Source organism: Strix aluco, chromosome 7 (assembly GCF_031877795.1).
Source record: "Strix aluco isolate bStrAlu1 chromosome 7, bStrAlu1.hap1, whole genome shotgun sequence".
Classification (NCBI taxonomy): domain Eukaryota; kingdom Metazoa; phylum Chordata; class Aves; order Strigiformes; family Strigidae; genus Strix; species Strix aluco.
The window spans coordinates 635686-648090 of NC_133937.1; the positions used below are offsets into that span (position 1 = coordinate 635686).

The window sequence follows — 12405 nt, forward strand, 5'->3', positions numbered from 1 at the left end:
CAATGCTGTCGCTGATCCAAATTAACTGATGCCCCTTCTCAGCCTGATGCAGCTACTTGTGTCTGCCCCCTGCCAAAGATTTGGATGGTCTACATCTGGCAGCGTAACTGCCCTGCCATAGTACTGGTTCATCAAACTCTTGTCTGCTCCAAAAATAATAATCTTGCATGAAAAGCATTTGGATGAAGCCAGCAACAGCTGCAAAATCGAGCACTGCAGATAAGACAGAGTTAGACTAACAGGTCTGGGCATAGCAGTCAACAGGCACAACATGCAACTTTCCTGAAATCAGCTGTAGCACTGGACTTGCTCTTCCTCTTGGTGTTTTGTTTTGTTTTTTTTTCCCCGTGTGTTTTAGTCTTTTGTGAAGTTTTTCCGGGAAGGTGCTGAATACCAAGAATGCAAAGGCACAGACTCCAGTTTTGCAATGCTCTACAGTTTTTGCTGATCCTCTTTAAAGTCCCCAGACAGTTGATGTGGCAAACCTGCTGCTAAATGGGTGATCTAACTCCCAGTGAATGCTGTGATCATAAACATTACCCTACATCACAGAAATTATTTGAAAACTGGTGTGGATTCCTAAAGCTGTCAGTTGTCTTTCAGCATCCTGGTTGGGCCCTTTTATCTTTAAATGCTTGTGCTGAAGCTTAAATAAACTTACCTGTCAGCAATTATGAGGATGTCTCTTCTCATCTCCAGCTGCTCCTTAATCATAGCTGTACCTGGCAGTTTAAAAGCTGTTTACAAAGGAGATGAGGCAAGTAGCTCTGTTGTAGGTGCTATTCCTGTAAATTATTTTTCTCATACTCCAATAATATTCAGCATGAGGTTGTGTTTGTGCTTTGTGAGGATGTCAGCTTGCTGTAAGTCAGCACGTGAGCGCTCTGCTCGTAACCCCTAGGGACTAATAGGCAGGTTTATCGAAGCAGAAGGACAGCTCTGTCCTTAAATCACTGCTAGCTCTGGAACATGATCTACCGGTTAGGTTTCAGATTTGTTAGCAAGGTGGTGACGTCATGGAGCTGAGGCCTGATTTTTTTAAGTTAATTGACTTGCTCTGGTTTTAGAGCAATAGTTATACAGGTAAAGTGCATGCAGTATCCTAGGATACTTAATCACAAATATTATAATCACAAAATTGAAAGTGGTACATGAAAATACACTGATTTCGTGCTCACACCCTCAAGATTTCCCCAAAGCATTCTGTCAAGAAACGTTTTATAATGAGTAGACTGCTCCCTTGTCAAATTTTAATAATGTTATCTACAGTGAATGCTATGTTAAAATTATGAAATAAAGGAGTATACCGTAAGGATAAAGAGCTTAAAAATTTTATTTGGCTACGTTGTGTAGGATTTAGTTTTACATAATATATATAAAGCAGTATTTTGTCTCTTACTTACACAGCTGAAGCAACCAGTATGAATGAGCTAATTTCTGTGTGTACTCAGCTTCACAACTCAAATGCCCCACTGTTTGCACACAGGGTTGCCTAGCCAAAAGGCAAGGGGGCAAAAGCAGATAGTAATTATTTGTATTTCTCCACTGTAAAGCAGTGCCTTAATTAGGAAGCTTTATTCTGAGCCTCTTTCTCCTGTGCAATGAGTATTGCTAACTACTAATCCAGACCCAAATTGAAACTTTAGCTCTTAAATTAATGATTTCTGGGGTTGTCATCTTCAACTTCCACAGAAACCAAACGCAGATCATTTGGACTGCTGTTGCAATTTGTTAATTCAAGAGCTCTGGTGTTGATTGTCTTATGGTGATGTGATACCTGCAGCGCTGTGAATTGAGCAGTCTTAAATCAGCATAGTTTGGGTGCTGTGTAGCTTGGCATGGTGTACGTTTGTCCTAAAAATGGTATTTCAGGAGAAGTGCATCTCTGAGCATGGTGCGAGGTACCACTGCTGGCCTGAGACTGGAGTCATCAGCCTGTTGCTCCTATAACATGCACTGCATGCGTCGGGGTTAAGGTAAGGAAAGGGAGCTCCTCTCTGCAGTTTCTAGCACAACGGTCAGTTTTCTGCAAACCTGTCCCCTTTGGAGGGGAAAACCAAGCATAGTATAGTTTTACTGGATTTTCAGTCATTGTCTTGAGGCTCTGCGATGGCAGCAGGGAGGCGCAGAGACTGGGATGAAAATGTGAGCTGAACTGAGCTTGGAACAGAAAGCGTGCACAGGAGGAATTCAGGATAAGGGAGAGTTTCAAGGGGGAGTGGAGGGTGAGTGACAATGCAGTAACACCCTGCCAGCCGTGGCTCTTCTGTCTGTTGCTTTGGAGAACCAGTGCAGATCATTTAATGCCCGCCTTGGCAAACTGCCTTAATACTCTTTTACTGCCATTCACCCTCATTTGGCTTGATTTGACCTGGATGACAAGTGGATATTGGTGAAAGATGATGCCGAAATCTTACTGTTCAGAAAGAGGCAGCGTGAACACCTGTACCAAAAGGTGTACATTAGTTATCAGTGAAACAGCTGAGACCTTTGAGGATGGTGATCCACTTGGTGAACAAGGTTACTCAGGTATTACAAGATTTGATACCTTGTTGTAAGGAGATCTACGTGTCGAAATGTCGTGCCGGTGGGCACATGTCTCTGTTCAGGAGTGCATACTGGGTGGGCGGGAGGGTGTCCCTGTACAGTGTGAAAACTGGATGGAGAAATGGTCTAAGGGGAGTGTCTCGCTGGAAAAAAAGAAGGGAACAGAGCATCCAACAACCTGAATGCCTGAAGGAGTGCGGTTTCACAGACCACATTCATATAATTTGAATTTTACAAGGGAGAACTCTTTTGAAACCTGAAATTCCAGGTGGAGTGCCCAAGGCCTGCTCCTGGACTTGTTGATTCTCCTTCTTCTCAAGGTGGATGCTGGATGCTCACTTGAGTGAAAACCCAGTTATCATCACAAGCAAAATTAATTCATCCTTCCAGTCTACCCCAACCAGCGTGCAAAACTGTGCAGTAGGAGTACCTGGCAGGTTGTCCCAAGGACGACCTTTGTTTTTACCCCACAGCCTTGCAAGGGATAAGTCTAAAGACTTAGAAGATTGTTTCTTTAAGGCAACTTACATAAACAGCAATTTTTTGTCTGCGTCCTGCTGCTTCTTGGTTGTGCAAGATGCATCATCCCTGCAAAAGTCATGCTAACTCTGAAGTTCTTTGTGTATTTAATCCCATTGTTTGTCAGTAAAATGCCCGCCTAAAGGACTTTTTTTCATGTTTCTGCACTGATTCTTTACTTTTATCTGGAAAATTCTTATATTCAACCAGTATCTGCTCATCTGTGGTAATTTGGGGTGGAGCGAAAATGGACACTTTAAAGCAAATCTGAATTGTCATCCTGTGTTGGGAGGAGTTTGGGGGGCTGAAAACTGAAAAAATCTGCGTACTAGGCAGAAGTTTCAGGATACAGCTCTGCCCCTTGGTGTACTGTGATTATTAATGACATAAAAAGTGTTGGGCACTCTGGAGTGTGTGTGGTAAGGAATAGGTGAGGTAAGGAATCTGGTATGTGGTACAAGGTCAAAGAAACTGTAAAGCAGCAATTGGTTACTAATAAAAAAGTGGGGGTGTTTTTGTGTGCCTCAGTAGAGATCATTTTGCTGGTACTGCATCAGGAAATAATCTGTACAGGCGATCAAAGTGTGTGTGTGTGTATATATATATATATTTTTTTTTACAAAGCACAAGCAGCTTACCATGCACATTCTACTTATTTTATATGGAGCCCGTGGGTTCTTGAATTCAGGCTTGCCAGTACTAAACACGAGATCCACGTTCCCTTGTTCCAGCTGCCGCCTTCCTCCCTGCCCTTTTGGCTTCGGCACCTGCAGAGCACTGATGCTTTTGCTCCTTCTCCAGGGCTTGCTTGAGCTGCCAGCAGCCCTGTCTGTCGCGTGTCTGCAAGCCTGAGCAGTGGTGCAGAGTAGGGGTCAACGACATGTGTGAGGAGGGAGGATGCTGATCTGATTCTCCGAGCAGAAAAGAGGGACTGGGGTGCCTATGGGGATGGGGCGCTTTGCAAAAATGTGGAGAAGCCTGAATTGGGACATCTAAAAGAAATATGTGGGTCCCCAGCTGTGCGTGAGAGACAGTGGGTGAGTGCTTTAGAAGAGGGAAGTGAGAGGACAGAGGAAGGCTTCTTCATTCACAGACAGCGATGTGATTAATGCCTTGCTCTGCTGCTCTGGTTGAAATGAAGTTTTGGAAATGGCCACTGTGAAAGATTTAAGAGATTACTGCACTTCCCAGGCCCTTTCCTGTCTCTGAAACTTAATGCTTGTTTTTGCAACACTGGCATGATGCAAAACATTATTAGTTTTGGGTTTTGTTCTGCTCTTGGGAGGCTTTTTTCCCCTGAATTTGGAGATCTATACACTGAAAATATCTGTAAAGTAGTAGTAAACCAATGAATGTTATTAGTGAAGGGGCAGAGAACAAAACAACTATTTACCATTAAAAAAAATAATATCCATTTTTCATGATTCCCTGTTTCTTGAATGCCAGCTGGTCCTCCATCTCCAAAAAGAAAAAGGTTCAGCAAAGGATGATGAAGGTAATCAAAGGCATGGAGCAGCTGTTGTATAAAAGGAGGTAAATAAACTTTGACTCTTCAGCATGGAGAAGAAATGATCAGGAGTGGAGGAAGTGAGAAGAGGCCCTCCGGGGAGGTCCCGACTGATTGGAAATTGGCCAATGTGACGCCCGTCTATAAGAAGGGTTGGAAGGATGATCCGGGAAATTACAGGCCTGTCAGCTTTACTTCGGTGCCTGGGAAGCTGATGGAGCAGCTCATCCTGAGCACCATCATATAACACGTGTGGGACAACCAGATGATCAGGCCCAGTCAGCATGGGTTTATGAAAGGCAGGTCCTGCTTGACAAACCTGATCTCCTTCTACGACAGGGCGACCCGCTTATTGGATGAGGGAAAGGCTGTGGATGTAGTTTACCTTGACTTCAGTGAGGCCTTTGACACCGTTTCCCACAGCATTCTCCTGGCAAAACTGGCTGCTCGAGGCTTTGGATGATCGCACGCTTTGCTGGGTAAAAAACTGTCTGGATGGCCGGGCCCAGAGAGTTGTGGTGAATGGAGTTAAATCCAGTTGGCGGCCGGTCACGAGTGGTGTCCCCCAGGGTTCGGTTTTGGGCCCACTCCTGTTTAACATCGTTATTCATGACATAGACAAGGGGATCGAGTGCACCCTCAGTAAGTTTGCAGATGACACCAAGTTGGGTGGGAGTGTTGATCTGCTCGAGGGTAGGGAGGCTCTGCAGAGAGACCTGGCCAGGCTGGAGCGATGGGCTGAGGCCAACTGTAGGAGTTTCAATAAGGCCAAATGCCAGGTGCTGCACTTGGGCCACAACAACCCCCAGCAGGGCTACAGGCTTGGGGAGGAGTGGCTGGAGAGCTGCCAGTCAGAGAGGGACCTGGGGGTGTTGATTGACAGCCAGCTGAACAGGAGCCAGCAGTGTGCCCAGGTGGCCAAGAAGGCCAATGGCATCCTGGCTTGTATCAGCAATAGCATGGCCAGCAGGCACAGGGAAGTGATCTTACCCCTGTACTAGGCACCGGTGAGGCCGCCCCTTGATGAGTGGGTTCAGTTTTGGGCCCCTCACTACAAAAAGGCCATTGAATGACTCGAGCGTGTCCAGAGAAGGGCAACGGAGCTGGTGCAGGGTCTGGAGCACAGGTCTGATGGGGAGCGGCTGAGGGAACTGGGGGGGTTTAGTCTGGAGAAGAGGAGGCTGAGGCGAGACCTCATGGCCCTCTACAACTCCCTGAAAGGAGGTTGCAGAGAGCTGGGGATGAGTCTCTTTAACCAAGTAATAAGCGATAGGACAAGAGGTAATGGCCTTAAGTTGTGCCAGGGAAGATTTAGACTGGCTATTAGGAAGTATTTCTTTGCAGAAGGGGTTGTTGGGCATTGGAATGGGCTGCCCAGGGAGGTGGTGGAGTCCCCATCCCTGGAGGTGTTTAAGAGTCTGGTCGACTTAGCGCTGAGGGATCTGGTGTAGTTGGGAACTGTCAATGTTGGGTTGATGGTTGGACTGGATGATCTTCAAGGTCTTTTCCAACCTAGTCAATTCTGTGATTCTGTGAATGTTACACAAACCGTGAGCAGGGGATGACTATACCCAAGGCCCTCCTCATTCAGAAAAATAGTGTCAAGTAAAACAAGGAAGCAACAAGCTTTTATAACAAGGGAAAGTTTTTCTTTTGGTGGTGCACAGTTACGCTGTGGTATTCCCTGCTGCAGGATGTTGCTGAAAGGTTAGAGTCAGATAAAACGTAGCCATGGCTGTTAAAGACAGTATCTCCTGGCTCAGGAATGCTTATTAAAGCAATGTTTTGAAGAAGGTAACACCATCTGTGTTAAACTGGCTGCAGAAATGTGAAACTTCATTTTGTAAGTAGGTAATAAATAATACCTAGGTGTTTTCAAATGCTGTGTCATATAGATGTGTGCTAACACAGGGGCTACATGTTGGAGTAGCAGATTACATGTGGGATTTCTTGGCTTCTGTATTAGTCGGTATTTTTGGTAGCTAATGGGAAACAGGCGCATAGTAGCAAATGATTCAGGTGATAAAAAATTGGTGTTTAAGAGCAGATTATAGCAGCAGTTGTCTTGGATAATTTGCTGTGTTACTTTACCAAAGTTTTGCAATCTGGAGCTAATAGGAGAGTGCTAATAGCTGGTAGGTTGGAGTGGCAGCTTGCCAGCTGGTGCCTGGGGTAATGATCAGGTTACCGTGATGCATTGGAGACAGACAGGCTTCAGTATTTCCCTGCAAGCTCCCCTTTCAGCGTGACGTAATGTTTGGGTAGAGCTGAAACTCTGCGATCCCACCGTGGAAGTCACTGGGGCAGCTTGGAGGGTAAAGGTTTCTTACACTGGTCATCGCTTTTTACTATGGAGAGATGGTTTGCATGGCTGGTGTATGAAAGGACCAAATTTCCCTGGAGATTTTGGTGCTTGGCAGCGTTGTGGGTGTTAGGCGGCTTTGGGAGGTGGGGGAGGATGGAGGTGGAATAATGTCCTTTGAATCAGAGCTGTTTTGACATGCTAGAAAGGAATTGGCAGCTGTAAAAGGGGGAAAAAAAAAAAAAGGGAAAATCAAACATTGAACCACTCTACGGTTTTGTGTAGAGAAGAAAGACTCTGAGCAGGCGATGTTTAAAAATTTATACTGGACTGAGTGAGGTAAAAATCAAAGTATAGTTAAGCATGTGGTGCGCAGCACACGGCAGCTTTGCAGCAGCGCGCTGCTAAACAGCGATGTCTTGAAAATTAAAAGAGAGTCTTGGTTCAGTGGGCTCCGTCCCAAGGCGGGGATTTGGTGACCTGAGTGATAACTTTGAGAGGAAATTCAAAGTGATTTATCCCTCTTCTCATCTCTCTTGAACTCTGACTGCCCGTGTCTATTGCTGTGAAGTGGCTGCTTCTGTATTTATGAGCAAGGTGGAAACTACTGACCTGCTTTGCTTCATCTGAAAGGCAAGTGATAGTTCTTAGTGAAGATGGCAAGGACAGCATTTCTGAACGTGCTTGGAGTAAATTTACTGTAAGGAACCAAAAAGTGTAGATGATGACTGTTGGAAGGGAAAACGTATATTTATTGCACAGTAGCAATAGATTTATAGACAGGTAGTTTGGTTTATAGGTAAATATAGCTTGCCTGTATTTCTAGAGCTATAGGCAGTTAGCAAATTGGATTTAAAAGCCTAAACTTTGCTATAATCTAGAGACCTTTTTACATTTTTTTTTTTCCTATTCCATCTGCCGAGTTCTTCACTCACGGCTGAGATGTCACGTGGCACCAAGAGAGCCAAGAGAAGTGACGCATCTTGGTATCCCATGGTAACTCTCCCTTTCCTTCGTTTTTAGCTCATTTGCTTTGCTAGCAGATAGAATAACCTGACTGTGGGATTAAATTTGCTTTGCTCACAAATAGGTGAAGGTTAGTTGCAGTCTTTTCAGTCTCTAAAATTATTTGCACATTCTAACCCAAACTGTCCTTTAAAAAAAACCCAAACAACACAACAAAACACAAGCAAACAACCCTGACTCCAAAACCAACACCCCCACCGAACCCAGAAGACTAGAGGCTCCCCACCCTAACTTCTCAGCATGCAGGAAGCATCGGTTGGGGCTTTCACTCTTTGTTTGCCATTGAGAATATTGAAAGTTCATCTGAGAAGTTTTTGCAAACCACAAGTAGATATCCTGCAAACATCTGCTGGGCTCAGAGGTAAAACTCTCACTAAAGCTAAATTTGCAATTCAGGTCTTACAGTTCACACAGACTTTGCTGCTGGAAACTTGTCAGGTGATGCTTTCTTTTTTTCTTCCTTTCTTTTTTTTTCTCTGTCCCCCCACCAGTTGTGTTTTAACCTCTGATTCTTATATACAGTTACTGGCTGCATCTTAATTAGAAATATCTGACATATCTCCCAAGAAAAGCTCTTGGGTTTGCATTCAGATATGCTGATATTCTTTGGAATTCTGATTATTTTTTAAAAATGTGTCACATAAATCCATTTTCTCTTCTATGCCTAAATATCCACTGCTAACTTCATTGTGTTAAAAACAGCAGTGGTATGATTTGGTCAGCCTGAAACTCAAGGCTGCAAATACAGTAGCTCCTCACCTAATTTAAACAGTGGGTGTAGTCTTTGTAGTCATACATGAGACACCTTGAACCTCTTCTTGTGCGCCGTTTCCAAACTCTTCTGGGCCCTGTTTGTAAGTGCCTTCAAGCACAGCTAGTACAAATCCTGCTAAAGGAATATGTCTGGCTAAACTTTGCTCTGCCAATTTGATTTTTTGCTTTGGGGGAGGGAACAGCTTTCAGAGACTGGGTTTATTCTTGGAGGTGGGGGGAGGCACAGGGGAAGGGTGGTTTTGCTCCCATGTAGTTCACATGTGCTGGAGGAAACTGGTGAAGTTTTGCAGTGTGGCAGGATTTGCATTTGCTGTTGCCACAGCTACGAGTGAGTTTATGGCATTTCAGTTCCCTTAGCGGAGGGACGGAGCCAGGAGTTTTCAGAGTTAAGGTACCAGTGCACCGAGATGACTCATTTTGGTGTGTCCAACTGATTTTTGACTCCATTTTTGAAGGAGAGAGGATGGTGCCCATGGTGTTTCTGTGCGGGGAGGCATAGGGATATAGTCTTGAGGAATTTTTGGTTTCCTGGATTTGGGGCAGTTAATCTGCATGGTGTTTGATCTTAACAGGCTGCTAAGCTGTCATCTGATATACAACGTATGTAGAGGCACTTGGATATTTGGAAGGTATTGCAAGACTTCTCTACTATGCACAGGCACTGTCTTCTCTAGCTGTGCCAAAGCAGGGGATGTATCTCTGTTTGCTCCGAGCAGGTATTTAGTACAAAGCACTGCTCTTACTGTAATGGGACTGAGTTGCTTTCTGTTTGATTTTTAGTTACGTGCAGTCTGTCCTGCTAATGTGAGCTGTGGGTTTACATCAGGAGTGCTGCATGGTTAAATCCAAACAATAGGCTGCTTGTGGCAACTGAAAGCGGTGGGGAAAAAAATCCCTCTTCTGTAATTGCAGGAAAAAAGGAAGCCTGTTTGCAGTAGGAATCAGCAAGAGTTTATTAAGTCATACTTTAGCTTTTTTCCCCTGCATTTTCTGCATAGATTATGATGACTTAAACATAAATTGCATAGGCAGAAAAAAATCACTTGGTCTGTCTTTTAGTTACTGATTGCAGTATCTTTGACTTAGCAGTATGAAGAAATGCTGTACCTTTCTGAGGATGACAGTGTGTGCGAGAACTCTTTTTTTATTTTGAGAGGGCATTTGTGCATGTCTGTGAGGATATCTTCTGAGCAAACTCCTGCATTTACAAAAGACTTCTAACAAAAAAGGTGAAATTAAGGATTCATTCAGTAGAACCTGCTGGTGGTAGATTTTTAGCCCAGTCACTACCAAAAAATAGTCTATATGCCTTTTGGTGCATTTTTTTATTCTCTTCTTTGGATAACAGTGTTGACCTTGCAAATGCTAGTTGGAAGCAGAGAGAGTTCAGGAGCCCTTCCCAGACTGGGCAGGCTTTTGTGGTGGTAGGGGAGAAGGAATCATTTTAAAGAAAAGATTCTGATCTGGCAGTGTGCTGAAGAAATAAAGACCAGTGTAATAGAAGTATGATGTGGCAAGCTGCCATAATGCAAATCCTAAGTGTATGCAGCCAGTGACTCTGTTGGAAACAAAAACAAGTGTCAAAAAAAAGGTGAGGAGTTTAAAGTCCACAACTAAAGGTTATTAAATAATAGCAAGTTTGCCTTTGAGAACAGAAAATCGTACCTATGTTCAGAGGCAGGTGGGTTAACATCCTTTGAAGATGGGAATATTTGTGTGGACATGGGTTCAATGTCAAGGATGGCTACCCTGTAACCAGATGTTTGCCATTTTAATAATTTTGACTAAGCATGGAATATTTAATAGGTAGATAATTGGATTATACCTTCATCTAGGTAAGATTAAAAACTATCAGCTACTTTGCAAGTCAAGCTGCTGCTTTTTCCCGGAAGCCTGACTTGTCTCTGCCTGTCACCTCCAGTATTTCCTGCTGCTCATGCTTACCAGCTGCCTGTGATTGCTTTTACCTGGTAAACTGCTCTTAATCTGTCTTGAAATGGTTAACAATAAGCTATTTCGGCTGTGTTATCCTATGCAAAGTACTGCTATGCCACTGTTAAAAAGTGTTAGACCTGTTGTAAAGAAACGAGGTGTTCATCTGAGTAAACTGGAGATTGCAGTGATAGAAAAGTTGGAGTTGGGGAGAGGAGGACTGGGATATGTGGCAAACTCGATTAATGCAGGGATCTTAAATTTAAGTGAGGAACTGAATCTGAAATGTGAGCGGGTGGCGCTTCTTTTTTCCCAACAAATAGCTGTAACTTGTAATGTAGGTAACTTTTAACTGGCATTGTGGCTAATGACCTAGGTTCATTTAAAGATTTTATTATTGCACTTCATTGGTACTACTGAGGTTTTGAATTACTATGTGAGAAAGTGCTTTTGTATTGATGATGTACTTAAGTTTTTGCTGTGTTGTGAAGGTCTTTGTCTGCCGTAGCTTTTCATTTTTGGAGCTGTGGGTAAGTAGGTTTATGGTTTAAAAAAAAAAAAAAATGGAGGGGGGGAACCCTCCAAACAAACCAAACTTTGTCCTCAGTAGCCAAACTACAGCTCTGACACAGAGGGAAGACAAGGTCTTATGCCAGCACAGATAAGAAATGAGCTCTGTAGGTGGTGAGCTCAGCCTGTGCTAACATCCTCTTTCCAGGGAGAATTACCATGGTCTCTTCCCTTGTTTAGGAAATACTGTGTCAGAGGGAAACCCCCAGAGCAGAAGGAACAGCTCTGTCAGCCCCAGCATTAGCATCTCGTGAGATGGTTTCCTGTGGTAGTGCCACTGTGGGTGCTGGGAGCAGCTGTGAAATTGGGAATATGTGTGGTACCTTTGGATTTTGAGATGACCCATGTCACAGGTACCGCTGTATACTGATGTCTGGTCCTGTCGATCTGCCTCTGACTATGTCTGTGTTGCCACTGTGATTGAGGCTAGCTACCAAATGGCTGTGTAGAGCTCCCGTAAGGATCTGTAGGCTCTTGTACCTCTTACACTGTCCCTGTGCCCTGTTAAAGGCCTTGGAGGTGTCCAGGGAAGAGACAGTGCAGGGCGCCTGGATTAGAAAGGCAGAGGGCTGCTGGTCACCTTTCGGAGAGTGAGATGAGGAGAGAGCTTCTTTGCACCCAGAGTGGCAGGGATGATTTCCCCAGAGAACAGTCCCTTTTCTGAGCTGTAGGTCAAGGGGAAAAGCATCATCTGCTGTTGCTTTGCCTTCCTGCGCACCCCGCAGTCTTGCAATAGGGGAATTTAGCTTTTATTTTACAAGGAAATGCCTGTTCATGTAGCAAGTAGAACAAAACAAGTAGCAGCCAGTATAACAGGCAACATATCTGTCTCAAATTGAAGAGTTTTGACTTCAGGAAGTATAGAAAGATGCACCATTCATCTTAGGGAACTCCCATCAGTTTGTGGTGACCTTGTAGGGTGAAGAGGGAAACTAAATTAAGGATGTATTACTTGGACTGATGATAATTTGGAAGAGAAGACTGTAGGCTGTAGTATAGCCAAGAGTGCCAGAGTTGTGAGACCCAGGAATGCTGCTTTTCACTGCTTTTTTTTGGACATGGTTGGCCAAGGAATAAAGGTAAATGCTGACATGGTCAGAATTACTGGTGAAAGCCTTTTGGCAACAGCACAGTACTATCTGCAAGTGAAGTTTATCCTTGCAGGCAGTTGCTTGTGCCAGGGACTGGCCAATTTTGGTTTGGTTTGTGGTGTTTGGTTTGGTTTGTT

General features: G+C 44.1%; 1 protein-coding gene across 15 annotated transcripts in view; it reads left to right on the forward strand.

Moving 5' to 3' along the window:
* The window catches only part of SGMS1 (sphingomyelin synthase 1), a 101167-nt gene that overhangs the window by 33158 nt on the left and 55604 nt on the right, over positions 1-12405 (forward strand). Inside the window, exon 1 of one of the 15 annotated variants that reach the window (XM_074830161.1) lies at positions 6072-7871. The exons of the other annotated variants lie outside the window; for them this stretch is intronic. The gene's annotated coding sequence lies outside the window, so the exon portion shown is untranslated. Of the gene's footprint in view, positions 1-6071; positions 7872-12405 lie in introns of those variants that run through there. 15 annotated transcript variants of the gene reach the window in all.